We start from the raw sequence: 14,452 nt of genomic DNA, 5'->3' as shown, positions 1-14,452 counted from the left end.
CTTTAAGGCGTCTACAGTGGACTTCCCTTTACGGAAGCCAAACTGCGTGCTTGCCAGTCCGACATCACTTTCCACCACAGGCGTCAGCCTGTTTAGGATGACCCTCTATAGCAATTTGCTTAACGTGTCCAATAGGCAAATTGGCCTGTACGACGGGGGATCACCAGGCGGTTTCCCCGGCTTTGGCGGCAGCACCAATCTTTGGAGTTTCCATTTGTCTGGAAATTCGCATACCTCTAGGCAATTCTGAAGCGTCTCTCTAAACATATCGGGATATGCTTGGATCGCCACTTTGAGTGCCTCGTTTGGAATCCCGTCATGACCGGGCGCTTTCTTCGTTTTTAAACCGCTGGAAATTATGATGAGTTCCTCATTCGTGACCGGAATGAGGACATCATTCGATTGACTGTACGGAGTCGGAGGCCACCAAACTGGATCGTGTTGCGGAAAGAGCCCTTCCACGATGACTTTCAGCTTTTGGGGGCAGGTTTCCTGCGGAGCGAATGTACCCTTCATCTTTTTCATCACCATCTGGTATGCACCGCCCCAGGGGTTCGAGTACGCATCGCGGCATAGCTCCTGAAAACAGGATATCTTGCTACGCCTTACCTCCTTGTTGAGCGCCAACCTGGCTGCTCTAAGTTCGAGTTCATAGTGGTATCACATGCCCGTACTAGGACGTTGGTCAGTTCACGAGCACTCAGGTTCGAGCGCTTGCTCTCTGCGCTGAGTGCTTCAACGAACAGGTCTTTGTCGAAGGACTTCACTTTCCACCTCCTCCCTGTCGACTTCAACCCGCGTGGCCGTAGCGTCCGTCGTTCAATCGTGTACCGTATAGCTTGGTGGTCGCTATGCGTGTACTCATCTGACACCCTCCATCCCATGTTGGCAAGCAACGCTGGGCTGCAGAAGGTGATGTCGATGATCGATTGTTGTATCCCCCTACAAAAGGTACTGATTGATCCCACGTTAGCCAGAATTACCTCCAGCTTCCAGCAAGCTTTGTCCCCTAGGGGTAGTGCACCTGCTATCCCACTTGACAGCCCAAGCATTGAAGTCTCTTCCAATGATAACGGGCTTGCGACCCGTGAGCTCTCTAGCATCCGGTCAAACTGCTCCGGCGACCCCCTGGGTGGAGCGTAACAGCTACAAATGCAGACGCCATCGACCACAGCACTCACGAACCCTTCTTAGTTGGACGAAACCACCTCCTGGATCGGATATCTACCCATCACAGCAATCGCTGCCATCCGACCCTTGTCGATTACCCAGTTTGCGCCGCCCCGGGGGCCCGGTAGGGATCCGCGATAATGGCAATATCGCACCCGGTTTCGGCTGCCGTTTGCTAAAGCAACTCCTGTGCCGTCTCACAGTGGTTCAGGTTAATCTGTATAACCTGCACCATTATCGTTGCAAAGCCCTCCTATAAGCCGCACACAGTGGTCCACCGGTGGCATGCTTATTTCCCGCTTCGGCTGTGCAGAGCAAGCACCTGGGGGGATTGCTACATCCCCTGGCGCCGCACCGCCTGCACAGCTTAGATCGATCGGGGGCCTTAGACTTGCCTGCCCGATGACCAAAGCCCATACACCTGAAACAGCGTTCGATACGCCGTTTCGACGCAAGTGTACAGACTGACCAGCCCTCCCTAATTTTGCCAGAAGCCAACATTTTCTTGGCGATTGCCTCTGGCACGCTTAAGGTTGCGATTTGCATATCTCCATATGCCTTCCGCAACCGGATGTCTGCGGGTGCCACATCAACATTAAGCTGATCCCGCAGAGCATCCTTCAGGTCAACTGCCGTCGTAATCTCGTCGAGGTTTTTACACTCGACAAGAACACGCTGCGACAGCGCCTTTACTTCGCCCCGCTGCTTGGAGTTAAGTAACGAACTGTCCTATATGTTATTCAACATCGCAATTGAAGTTGTGATCCGGCGAGCGAGCATCGAAACGAGGTATTTGGTAAGTGGTGCCAACTTTGCAGACGATATGGAAAGGAGTACTAGAAACCAGAAACTAGGGTTACAAACAAAGATGGCATAAACCGCAGCGCAGACCAAAAGAGACACATTCTTAAACAACACAACACTCGCCGTGCGGTGTGTGTTCGCCCAAGAATTCCCATCAGTGTCTCTTTTGCTAAACACGCTCTTTCGTGTTTTACGCGCACCAAGAAAAGGTAGTTGCAAACGCAGTGTGATAAATTTGCTGCGTGCTTTACCACACCAACAGCCGCACTCTGCGCGGATGGATTATACACCCTGCGCTGGGTCAATTGAAGCGGTGTGATTGAAAAAAACATTTTTACTGTTGCGTCACCTGATCCGTACTAACTTAACATAGACCATATTAGTTGTTCAGTGCTGCGTGTATTTTCTCTTTTAAAAGGGCAGAAAACTTGTAAATACAAAACAATTTTTTTGCGTTAATTCCGCACGGAGTGTGGCAAATGGCAGCACCAAGTGCTGTTTGGATGATCAATCACTGGGCGATTTTCACCAAGTGCTGTCGTTCGCTCCCACTCCGGCTTCGGTCGTACGCTGTATGCATATTAGCTGTAGAGGTGTGTTGCCGAATCACTCTGTGCGACAAGGCATAATATTGGAACATTGGGTGCATAGTGTGAGCGAATGACAGCTCTGGTTACAAATAAATGCGTCAAAAACCGAATATATGGTAGGAAGAGGTTCTAAAGGAACAACGTTCGACTCCCACGGATAGTGACACTTGATGGCAATAAACTGGAAGTTAACTGGGTCGATTCAGCTTTCCAATGCAATGGCGGTCTTAAAATGTAAATCGGTTGGGGACTCATGACGAAAACGGCGGTTTTTTTATAAAAGACCAAATCCAAGAAGGCCACCCAAAAATTTTTAACCCCGTTTGAAAGCCCTGTCCTTGTTCTTTACAAAACCAAGCCATTCGATAGTTGTTTCATTGTAATTTTAGGATATATTACATGATATAGATCACAAGGTTTGCCAAAAATTCAACTTTTTTTGAAACTGTCCGGCCCCTTGGCGAACGAGGGGTCCACTGTTTCGAAGTATCAAAAGTGTAATTCTTGTTTTTTAACCATTTTCAACCAATCAAGTAAAAAAGTTCCAATATTTGAACACATCGTTTCAGTAGTGGCCCCGTTTCAACGAGAATTACTCTGTTACCACATCGTATAGAGGAAAATTCGAAAAAGTACAAAACGTCATCAAAGAAGCCATAAAGGATATATCGTCTATTGTTTTTTTTAAGCTTAACATACACCTGCGTGGCATGAAATATTTCAAAAGCTAGAAATAAACTTATAATGCACACCATATTCACATATAACATTTTCCCGTCTCCCTAAGCTGTCGCGTGTTGAATTGTTTACCATCACGCGCAACTGGAACAGACACATGGAAGATCCTGGATATGCTTTTCGTCGACTGAAGCAATCGAAAAACAGATCCCCCTGTTTGGCCTGGTCCCATAAGCAACTTGAAAATTTATGCGCTGGGAATCATGCTATCAAAAGTCACATTAAAAAGAAGGCGCTACTGTTGAAAATATGGGAAGACAGGACGTGGAACGGCGGATGACTGCGCCGAAAATAAATAACATTTTCATTTGTGTACCGTCGAGCCCGTTCAGGCTGCAAGGGAGTCGGTAGAAGAGGTGTGTAGATGTTGACTTTAAGATTTAAGCGCGTCTCAAGATGCTATCCGATGATATCTTGTTATTACATTTGCCAGGAATTGCACACCGAAAGAGGGATTTAACATTTGTCACCGGTTGTTGCCACAATTCGCTCTGCCAATTATGTAAAGCTTGGGATGTGAGCGAATGTGTTGAAATGGTTGGCTTTTCTACCATCAATTTTCAGCCATTTCCGCAGGTAGGTATGTAGGTACAGATGTAACGGATCGGATTTCGAATTCATAAATTACCCTTATTGCAACAGTGTTAACCCAGCCAAATGTTTTAACGAAATAATTAAAATGATAGATTTTCAGTTTTTATCAAAATGCTTCTGATTTTTTTGATAGTGAGTGCAAACCAGTTTAAATATATCGCTGTTAAGCTTAGAATCCATCAGTGCTCTATCAGCTTGAGCTTCGAAGATTCATCTGTTCGGTCTTGCTTCGTTGGAGATTTATTCACACATCTTGTTCGAGTAAGAAGATTATTGCTAACTGTGTCAACAAGGCACTTGTATATACATATATGAAATAATCCAATTCTCTTCACCATTGAAAATAAACATGATTATAGCTTTGCCGTTCCATGATTCTCATAAAATGGATTCCTATCAAGTGCCGTATTTTATACGTCTACAAAACAAACAGTTAGTTGTATGTCAATGTTTCTAATGCACTGCACCTGAATCAATATAAGTAACAAATTTTAGAAGCCCTGAGAAAGAGTCATGTTGGCACGTACTGGTTTCTGATTTAATCTGTGTTATTTTTCCGGGTCAACACTGCATAGATTTTCCAGTGAGCAACTCGCCTGGTAACCAACCGGAACTGCATGCGTTAAAAGGAAAAATGTTTTCGGTTCTTCCACATAATGTTGGCAGTCTTACACATGGACACCGGCAATCAATCGTCGACGTACTGGACTTGGCTTGGTCTGACCACACGATGCTGCCACTTGGAAATGTTCTATTGCATGACTTTACTGCTTCCGAAGGAAATTGGAAAATTAATTCCATTTTATTCAATTTGTGAGCCGTCACATCATTTGTCATCAGGAATAGTTGGGTATTTGTTGATGTTCAGGCCTCTGTCGTTGCTGATGATGATGATGATGCTGTTGGTACCGATCGTCGTTGGGATTGCTCATTTATAATCAGCCACCGTGACATTGTTCGTGTCGGCAGAACCGGATTGAGTCGGGATTGTCGTGTTCCGTTTAATTTACCTTACACTCCGGAATAGATTAATTACGTTCTCCGGTGCAAGTGGCCCGGTCACAGGCCACGGTTTGCCTAAACGGAATCCGTCTTTCAGCGCATCGGGCGTTGATGTGTTGAAAGCGCTAACTTTCCGTTTGGTTCGATACTGCTGCAAGGGGAGCCGAACCCGTGCTGTTACATTGGTTCAACGTGATAGTGACACATCTTATCAAGATAGATAGCAAAGCATGACTGCTCGCTCAGCACACGAGTTTACATACAAAGCGGTGCGGTGGGTTAACTCATGCCATGCTCTGTTGGCATGCAAAAAGGACCCACCCGTTCCAGGGTAGGTTTCATTATGTTTGTCCGGACAAATGACACTTTTAGTAAGCTAGCAGAGGTTGTAGGCTATCCAAGCTATTTAAATATTTAAATTACCCCGATGAGTTGCCACGCCGTTAAGGGGCTTCGGCTGCTGTTGGAACATTTCTGGCAATCTTTCCAACGCAGCAGATGCTCTTGACAGGCAAGTCAGTGTTTGCCAGTATATGGTCTGTCTTCGAAACACTTGTTATACTACGGAATGAAGCTAAAGAGGATAATTTTCCTTAGCTGTTTTATTTATTGCGTTTTCGTTTATTTTAACGCGTTTTGTATGATAAATGAACGAAATTAGAACTAGTGTCACCGTAACATACGAAAATATAATATAGTTTGACAAGCGAAGAAATTTATTCAACAAGTTAAATAATATAACATGTGGAACTGATTTGACGTAACGAACGGTTTGAAAAGGAATGTCAGCAAAAGCAGAGACAGCTAAATCAGTACTTTTAAATGTTTCCAGGGAAAAAGTGTTTCAGAGCTCCATTACTCAGGGGATATTGATATTCTATCTATTAAACCACTATACGAAGATGTTTCGAGGTGCATATTTCTTAATGCAATTTCTTGTATTGTTCTCTTTCTGCATGAGAATTGAGGAAATTTCATTTATGTACAAACCAAATCGAAGAGGTTCCAAGTAAGTGCCTTGAGGGACACTAGAAATGACTTGAATGGGATTTGAGTATTTTCTGTTAAATTTAATTATTTGTTGGCGGTTGGTTAAATAATATTCAATTAGTTAAATTGAATTTTTTAGAAATTTTCAAGCAAATCTGGTCCTTTGCAATTTCAAGAGTTGAATTGGTATGGCAATGCGATCAAATGCTTTACCCATAAAAAGAGCTTCAATGTGGTTCGATTATTGGTAAATAATCGATTGGTTGGTAAATGGTTGGGTAACGCGTAAAACAGACCCCATTGTGTTCCCTAGCCTCTTATCTAGTAACTTCTACCTCTACCTCCACGTGGTACCAGCTGGAATACGAGCAACCTTAGCGGAGCTCTGGTAACCAACCCCGGTGGAAACTAAGGTCGTATACCAACAGGGGAGGAGGCACAGGTTGTCTCGACACTGCAAGATGGCAGCCCCATCACGAGACTCGGTAGCGTAAGCCCTAATACGGCTACCTATCTAAACCAAAAAAACTTACAACAAGAGTCAAGAAATATCTTCTCGGATCTTCTCGGCATGGACCAAGGCGACGAAATAAGGACATGGAATGGAGACTTGGTACCTGGAACTGCAGATCGCCAAATTTCGTTGGTGGCGACAGGGTGCTGCTCGATCAGCTAGAACCCCGAAAGTTTGGCATCGTGGCACTGCAGAAGATCTGTCGCAAGGGCGAGAAGGTGTGGAGGATCCGTGGTGGAAGAGCCCGATTTTTCCAGAGTGATGGAGCGACCAACAAGCTGAGAACGGGCTTCGTAGTGTTGGGCAAAATGCAGGATCGCGTATTGGACTGGAAAGCGATCAACGAGAGGATGTTCGTGTTGAGGATAAAAGGCCGTTTCTCCAACTACATCATAAACGTGCTTTGCCCACACGAAGGTAGACCCGAAGACGAGAAGGAAGGGTTCTATGCGCAGCTGTAGACAACGTACGACAGCTGCTCACCACGGGACTTCAAGATCGTCATCGGGGATATGAACGCCCAAATCGGCAGGGAAGCAATGTATAGACCGGTGATCGGGCCCCATAGCCTGCACTCCGACATGAACGATAACAGACAGCGATGCATCAATTTTGCGGCTTCCCGAGGCTTGGTGATCAAAAGCACCTTCTTTCCTCACAAAGATATCCACAAGGCCACCTGGAGATCACCTGACCAATGAACCTCGAACCAAATCGACCATATTCTCATCGAGGCCCGGTTTTTCTCGAACATCACCAACGTATGCTCCCTACGGAGTGCGGATATTGACTCGGACCACTACCTAGTAGCAGTACAAGTGCGCTCAAAACTATCGACGGTGTTTACCTCGCGACAAAGTCGCCCTCCTCGGCTAAACACTCGGCAACTGGACAACCCGCGAACTGCCAAAAACTACGCGTGCGTACTGGATGAAGCTCTGCTTTCTTTTGTGGAGCTAGATGCTTCGACCCTCGAATACGGATGGAGTAGGATACGCTCGGCCGTCAACGAGGCCGCAACCACGGTGCTAGGTGTGGAAACCTCGAATAGGTGTGGAAACCACGAATTGATTGATTTGATGGGGAATGCCAAGAAGCGATAGAGAGGAAAAAAAGAGCTTGGGAAAACTATCTGAGCACATCCACGAGAGAGAATTTGGCCAAGTATCGACGAGCGAGGAATGAGTTGACCACGATCCTGAGAAGGAAAAAGCGCCAGAAGGAGGACAGAGATCGTGAGGAGCTTGAACAATTATTCCGGGCTAATGATACCCGCAAGTTTTACGAGAAGGTGAACCAAACTCGCAAGGCCCACACACCAAATCCTGACATGAGTAGGGACGAGGGAGGGAATCTAATCACAAACGAGCGCGAGATGGTCGACAGGTGGAAGCAGATCTTCGTTGAACACTTCTACGGCGATATTGCAGCAGGAGACGCAATGGAAGTTAACCTCGGAGTACCTACAAACGACAATAGCGTACCGGCTCCCGATCTCGAAGAGATCCGACTAGAAATTGGTCTGCTGACGAATAATAGAGCCGCCGGAAAGGACCGACTCCCGGCAGAACTCTTCAAAAATGGTCAAGAACCGCTAGTAACGGCACTTCACTGGCTGATTTCAAGGATGTGGGAAGAAGAGAAACTACCGGAGGAGTAGATGGAAGGCGTAGTCTGTCCCATCTACAAAAAGGGCGACCGGCTAGACTGCTGTAATTACCGCGGCATTCCGCTGGTCAACGTAGTAAGCTAACAGAGCGAAAAATCAACCGATACGGCGAGATAAATGATCGAAAGTTCGAGAAAATTCGATTCTTTCCACTTTTGCATCGCAACAGTCAAAAATGTTCTGGTGCTTATGCTCCAAGAATTTCCCTCTACCTGTGCGTGAATGTTCCAGAATGCTTTTCCCCGTGCGGCGCGTGCTCATTGGATATTTGTATGACGCGCTGATTGGTGGTTGGGTGCGGTGTAAGCATATCAAAGGCGATCAGATTCGCGGAATAAGTTAAGTATCATTTTTAATCTTGAGTTGAGTTGTATCAAATCAATATACACACTTAAAAAATTTGATCCACTTTCACAAAAAATGGAACAGCTCAAAACATATTTTTTTACACACTATTTTGTGTAACGTATTTTTTACGCACTATTTTGAGTGACACTTACTCCTTTTAAGAGTTCAACGATGTAGCTCATTAATGAGAAATATAGTAATGTTCCGATTTTGTCAGCCCCATGTTGAATTTTGGGTTGACAAAATCGGGAATTTTTTTTGAGACCTTACAATATCGAAGACTGCTACTAAAAATTAAATTAAACCCTAAATTGGTCAACTGAAAGCTCAATGAACCGGGCGCAGCACACTGGTCCAGAACCTTTTTTGGTGCACATAAGCTTTGAGCGGGAAAACTTGGTTTTAGGTTTATGGAACCTTCGGAAGAGTTTTTTAAAATTAAAAGTTCTATCGTTCAGCGAAATTCAAATTTTGATTAATCCTCCTAAAAGTGCAATATAAAGTTTATTTTTCTTCAGTTTCAATATAACACATTGATGTGTTCTGCAAAGTTTTACAGCATATTATTACAAGAAATTTTGCTGAAGACAGTGACCTTCTATCTCTTCAGCAAAGATAGAAAAATTCTATTTCTCATAAAGGAGAAATCGGTAAAATCTGTTTTTCTATTTCGGCTGTTTTTGTAGTTGTCATATGAGTTTTTCCTCTTTCACAAAGTTATGCAAATAGTAAAAATACACAACATTGCTAAACATAATATACCTCTATCGCTGCTTGTTTAGGAACCATAAAACTTTTACGATAAAAATACCCAAATTTTGACCCCGAATTACTCGCAAGAAGGCATCATTTTATTCAAAAACTCTCCCCAGACAATCAGAATAGTTTCAAGCAGACTGAAAAACTTTTATAAATCATGTTTAAAAGCACAAAAGTTAAAAAAAATTTATAGGCTGAAAAAATCGGGATACAAAGCTGATAATATCGGGGGTTGACAAAATCGGGGGAAGACAAAATCGGGAGCTGACAAAATCGGAACATGACTGTATTTACTCAAAAATGAGTGCCATTTCACCCAAAACTGAGCAATTATTACACACAATAATGATTAATTATAACTCAGTTATGAGGTCGGCCTAAACTACTCAGAATTGAGAAATTGCCAAATTACTGAAATTTTTAGACTGTTCCACTTTTAGTTAAAGTAAGTTGGAATTTACTCATTTTTGAGTTGAAACTCACTCATTTCTGAGTTAATCTTATTCATTCGAGAGTTAAATTTTTTAAGCGTGTAGGCTCCAGGAGGGTATTACCAGCATGCTTCTGAATTCAGCCCATTTGTCTTTTCTTTTGCCAATAAAAATTCTTTGCCGACATACAATTTTAATATATTAGGGTCCATCCATATACTAAGGGGGGGGGCTGTGTAGCTGCAAGGTTACCGAGTCTGCCTTGACAAGCGAGCTTTCATTATCTCATTATCTGAGAATCTCAGATTACAGCTTGGTTCGACTCATGCACCTTCCAGCATTGGACAAAAGATAGGAGTCAAAATGACTACTTGTCAAGCATAGCTACCAATACCCCCCTTTCCTTTCCGCTCTTCCCCTCCTTCACCAAAAATTTTCATTTCTTTCCCCTACCGTCCCTTCATCAATTGTAGAACCATCGTTTCAAAAAATATTAATATATATGTATGACCGCATTTCAAGGTCAAGACTAAAAACTTGAGATTAGTCATCAACTTTGTAGTTTGCCAAGGTCTGTTGATCAGAAGCGCTCTCTTTCTCCGTTATTCACAAGGCTACCTGGAAATCACTTGACCAACGAACAACCAATAAAATCCAACATGTTCTCATTGGTGGCCGTTTTTTCTCGAACATTGCCTACATACGGTACCAACGGAACATGTCCTAGTAATAGTGCAAATGCGCTCAAAACTGTCCTCACTCTAAGATAAATAGCAGCCCTATCAGCGGGATAGGGCCTTAGGCTAACCCAGCTAGCACCAACTCGTATATCAATGTACGAAAACTATCGTAAATATCTCCTAACAAACTCGAAATCGTAACTAAAGCTGGATAAAGTGGGATCAAGTTGATTTTTTGTCGCATATAATGATAATGACATATAATGAAAATCAAAAAAGTTCCTGAAAATAAAAGTAGCTATCGATCTGGATCTGGATACGATGCTGGCCTAACAAGCCAGTGGTCGTATGTTCGAATCTCGATTGGGCGGTGTCGCTACAGAATTAATAGCATCTTTGCACTAGCCCCGCAATTTGCCTGTACTCTAATAACCGGCTGCGAAGTCTGTCGATAAAGAAGGGTCAAGTTCTAAAGGACGTTTATACCCATGGCTTTGATTTCTTTAGCATGCGAATATGGACATGAATCGGAATATGGAATATACTGTATCCCTCCATTAGTCTGATACTTTTATATACACACTTAAATTTTTTTTACCGAACTCTAAGCAGCCGAACGTTCGGTAAAATTCGATGGCGCCAATCGACGTTTACGGATCATTAGTAATGTTTGGCATCATAAAATTTTTTACCGAACGTTCTGCTGCTCAGAGTTCGGTAAAATTTACGATAATTTACCGAACTCGGTACTTTTTTTTAAGTGTGTAGGATTGTAATTAGCTTATCTCAATCAAACAATGCCTACTTTGGGGTTTGTATTTAAGTCAAGATGGCACTCATTTATCTATACCTATAAAGATGGATTTCTGTCTGTCTGTCTGTCTGTCCGTATGTTCCTTATAGAATCGAAAACTACTGAACCGATCGGCATGAAAATTTGCATGTAGAGGTTTTTGGGGCTACGGAAGGTTCTTTTGAAGGCAAAAGTCCCCTCCCCCACTAAGAGGGGGGGGGGGGGGGCTCCCATACAAATCTATGCCTAAAAAAATGGATTTCTGTCTGCTTTATGTTCCTTATAGAATCGAAAACTATTGAACCGATCGGAGTGAAAATTTGCATGTAGCGGTCTTTGGGGCCACGGAAGGTTCTTGTGCTGGTTAGAGACCCCTCCTCCCACTAAGAGGGGGGGCTCCCATACAAATGAAACACAAATTTCTGCATAGCTCGAGAATTAATTAAGCAAATGGAATAAAATTTTACATGTGGGTGTTTTTGAAGACAAGATTTTTTTCAAAGATGAATTGAGACCCCTTACCTTTTTAGGAGGGGTGGCTCCGATACAAATGAAATACAAATTTTCTCATAACTCGAGAACTAATCAAGCAAATGGAACCAAATTTAGCATGTGGGTGTTTTTGTAGGATTTTTTTTTCTATGGTAAATTGAGGCCTCTCCTTTATTTAGGAGGGGAATAATGACCCTCTCCCTTTTAAGAGGGGGGGCTTACATACACTTGAAATACAAATTTCCTCATAATTCTAGAACTAATCAAGCAAATGGAACAAAATTTGACATTTGGGTGTTTTTGCAGACAAGAATTTTTTCTATGGTGAATTGAAACCTCTCCCCACTTTATGTGGGGGGGCTCCTATACAAATGAAATACAAAGTTCCTCATAACTCGAGAATTAGTTAACCAAATGGAACCATATTTGGCATGTGTGTGTTTTTGGAGGCATGAATTTTTTCTATGATGAATTAGGACCCCTTACCTTTTTAGGAGGGGGGGGGGGGCTCCCATACACATGAAATACAAATTTCCTCATAACTCGAGAACTAATTAATCAAATGGAACCATATTTGGCATGTGAGTGGTTTTGAAGGCATGATTTTTTTCTATGATGAATTAGGACCCCTCTCCCTATTTAGGAGGGGGGCTCCCATACAAATGAAATACAAATTTCCTCATCAAGTAATCAAGCAAATGGAACCAAATTTGGCATGTGGAGGATTTTGGAGGCAGGAATTTTTTTATGATGGTTTGAGACCCCTCATAAGGACCATCATACATAAGGGCATAAGGACCATCATACAAATAAAACAGAAATTTTTGAGTAACTCGAAAACTAATCGAACTCGAGAAATTTTAGATTTTTTTATAAAACATTAATCAATAACAAGACCACCAAAAACTATCAATAGTAGCATTAGATAATTCAGCGCGAGACGGCCACAGGTCACGAGTGTTGCCGGCGACCTGCCGTCGGATTCGCCGGCCACTGCGGGGAGACAGCCCCCCGTAGAGATCAGCTCTATCTAGGTTTATTTATTTTCCTAGATCTACTGACCTCTATTACTTTCCTGCAGTTGGGTCACCTCTGCGAAATGGTACTTTCTACGAAAACATTTTCCGTGAAATGGTACATCCTGCGTAAGGTTTTTCGCGAAATGGTATTCTGCAAAATTCTATATTCCGCGTTATGGTCAACCGAGAATTGGTGTTTAGCAAAATGGTATTCGGCGAAATGGTTTGTAATGATGACGAATATTTAAATGCTATCCGCTCTATTTTATCAGGCTAAGCAATGGCGGGAGTTGTTTTCTACTTTACTGTGAGGAAAATTTATATATTAAAACACCCATGAACTGCCCAGAAACTTGCAAAACTCGAGATTGTGACAAAGGTCATCCGAGATGCACGATTTATGTACAACACAGTTTAATTTGTGGCAATACGAAGTTTGTCGGGTCAGCTAGTATAATAGTATATATAATAGTGAGCGTTAGTATGTTCGTATGCTTGTATGTATGTTCCACCATAACTCCAGAATGCCTTGACACCACCAAACTTGACACACATATTCATTGATATAAGAGAATCAGCACTGGGGGGTTGATAAGAGGGAGGGGGTGGTTCGTAACAGTTCATAATCCCTAACAAAAGGCGGAGAGATCTAAATAAGTAGAAGGGGTTGCGTGTCTCTGGGATTTAAACCGATCGCAGAAAGGGTGACTGGTAAAAGTCATAGCGGGTAACCGTCGGTAGTGGAGATCTTTGATTTCATCACTGTGTTCTGCTGGACTGACAGACATGGACCAACAAGGGTAAAACCTTTAATTTCTTCTATGGAGTTGAGTACTTTGACCTTTCAAGACGGATGGGGTAGGGTACGCTCTGCCGTGAGGGAGGTCGCAACTGTGGCATCTGATTAAGAAGCTTCGAGTCACGAAATGACGAGGAAATAACGAGGAACAGACGATGGAGGGGAAAAAATAAATTGGAAAGGTTATCTAAGCATGGCTACAAGCGAGAATATGACCAAGTATCAATGAGCGCGACAGGCACTTTTTTCCTAGAGAGGAGAAAGCACCAGGGGGATGACAGAGATCGCGGAGAAGAACAACTATTCCGGTCTGTTGACAGGCACAAGTTCTTCGAGAAGGCGAACCAATCTCGTAAGGGTTGCACGCCGAAAACTGACATCTGTAACGATAAGGAGCGAAACCCAGTCACGAGCGAACGCGCGGTATTCGATAGGTGAAAGAATTTCTTCAATGAGCAACTTAATGATGATAAAGTGGAAGGCGACGAAAGAAAAAGTTGTTAGAACCTGACCACTCCATGGTCTTTGTTCCAGGATGGCAAGATGTTGGAGTTTTCGCGAAATGAATGTATATGCCGAGCATCGGCTAGTAATAATATCATGAGAAAACAGAGAAATGAATGATTTAATCTGAACACTTTCGGGTGTCATCCGGTAATACCCGCTAAATCGACCACGAATTCCGAAGTTCACAATGATATATTCGTGATAACATTAAATGACGATGCATGCATTATCGGTGTGTTCATGAGGGATGTTCAGCGGTTCAAATAATTATATTTTTTCGAATTCTCCAATCACTGCAAATCTGACCGAAATAAAAGGGAACAATTATGTTGCTTCAGAAAAAGCAGTAGCAGCATTGCGACAATTTTATATGCTTGAAAATTTCTGCCACTTTCCAGGTTGCTGCCAAGGAATCTGTTTGAAGTCTACCTTGACGTAGGTTGCGTCGTTCTGTATTCACCACGTAATCGAACTTTGTCGGCAACGTAGTGTACTGCTGTCGGGATCGTTTTCTGGCCGTATTATTTGGTTTACCGTCTCGTGTTGCAGCCAT

Source organism: Sabethes cyaneus, chromosome 2, assembly GCF_943734655.1.
Source record: "Sabethes cyaneus chromosome 2, idSabCyanKW18_F2, whole genome shotgun sequence".
Lineage (NCBI taxonomy): Eukaryota > Metazoa > Arthropoda > Insecta > Diptera > Culicidae > Sabethes > Sabethes cyaneus.
Note: the sequence above shows the minus strand (reverse complement) of the source record.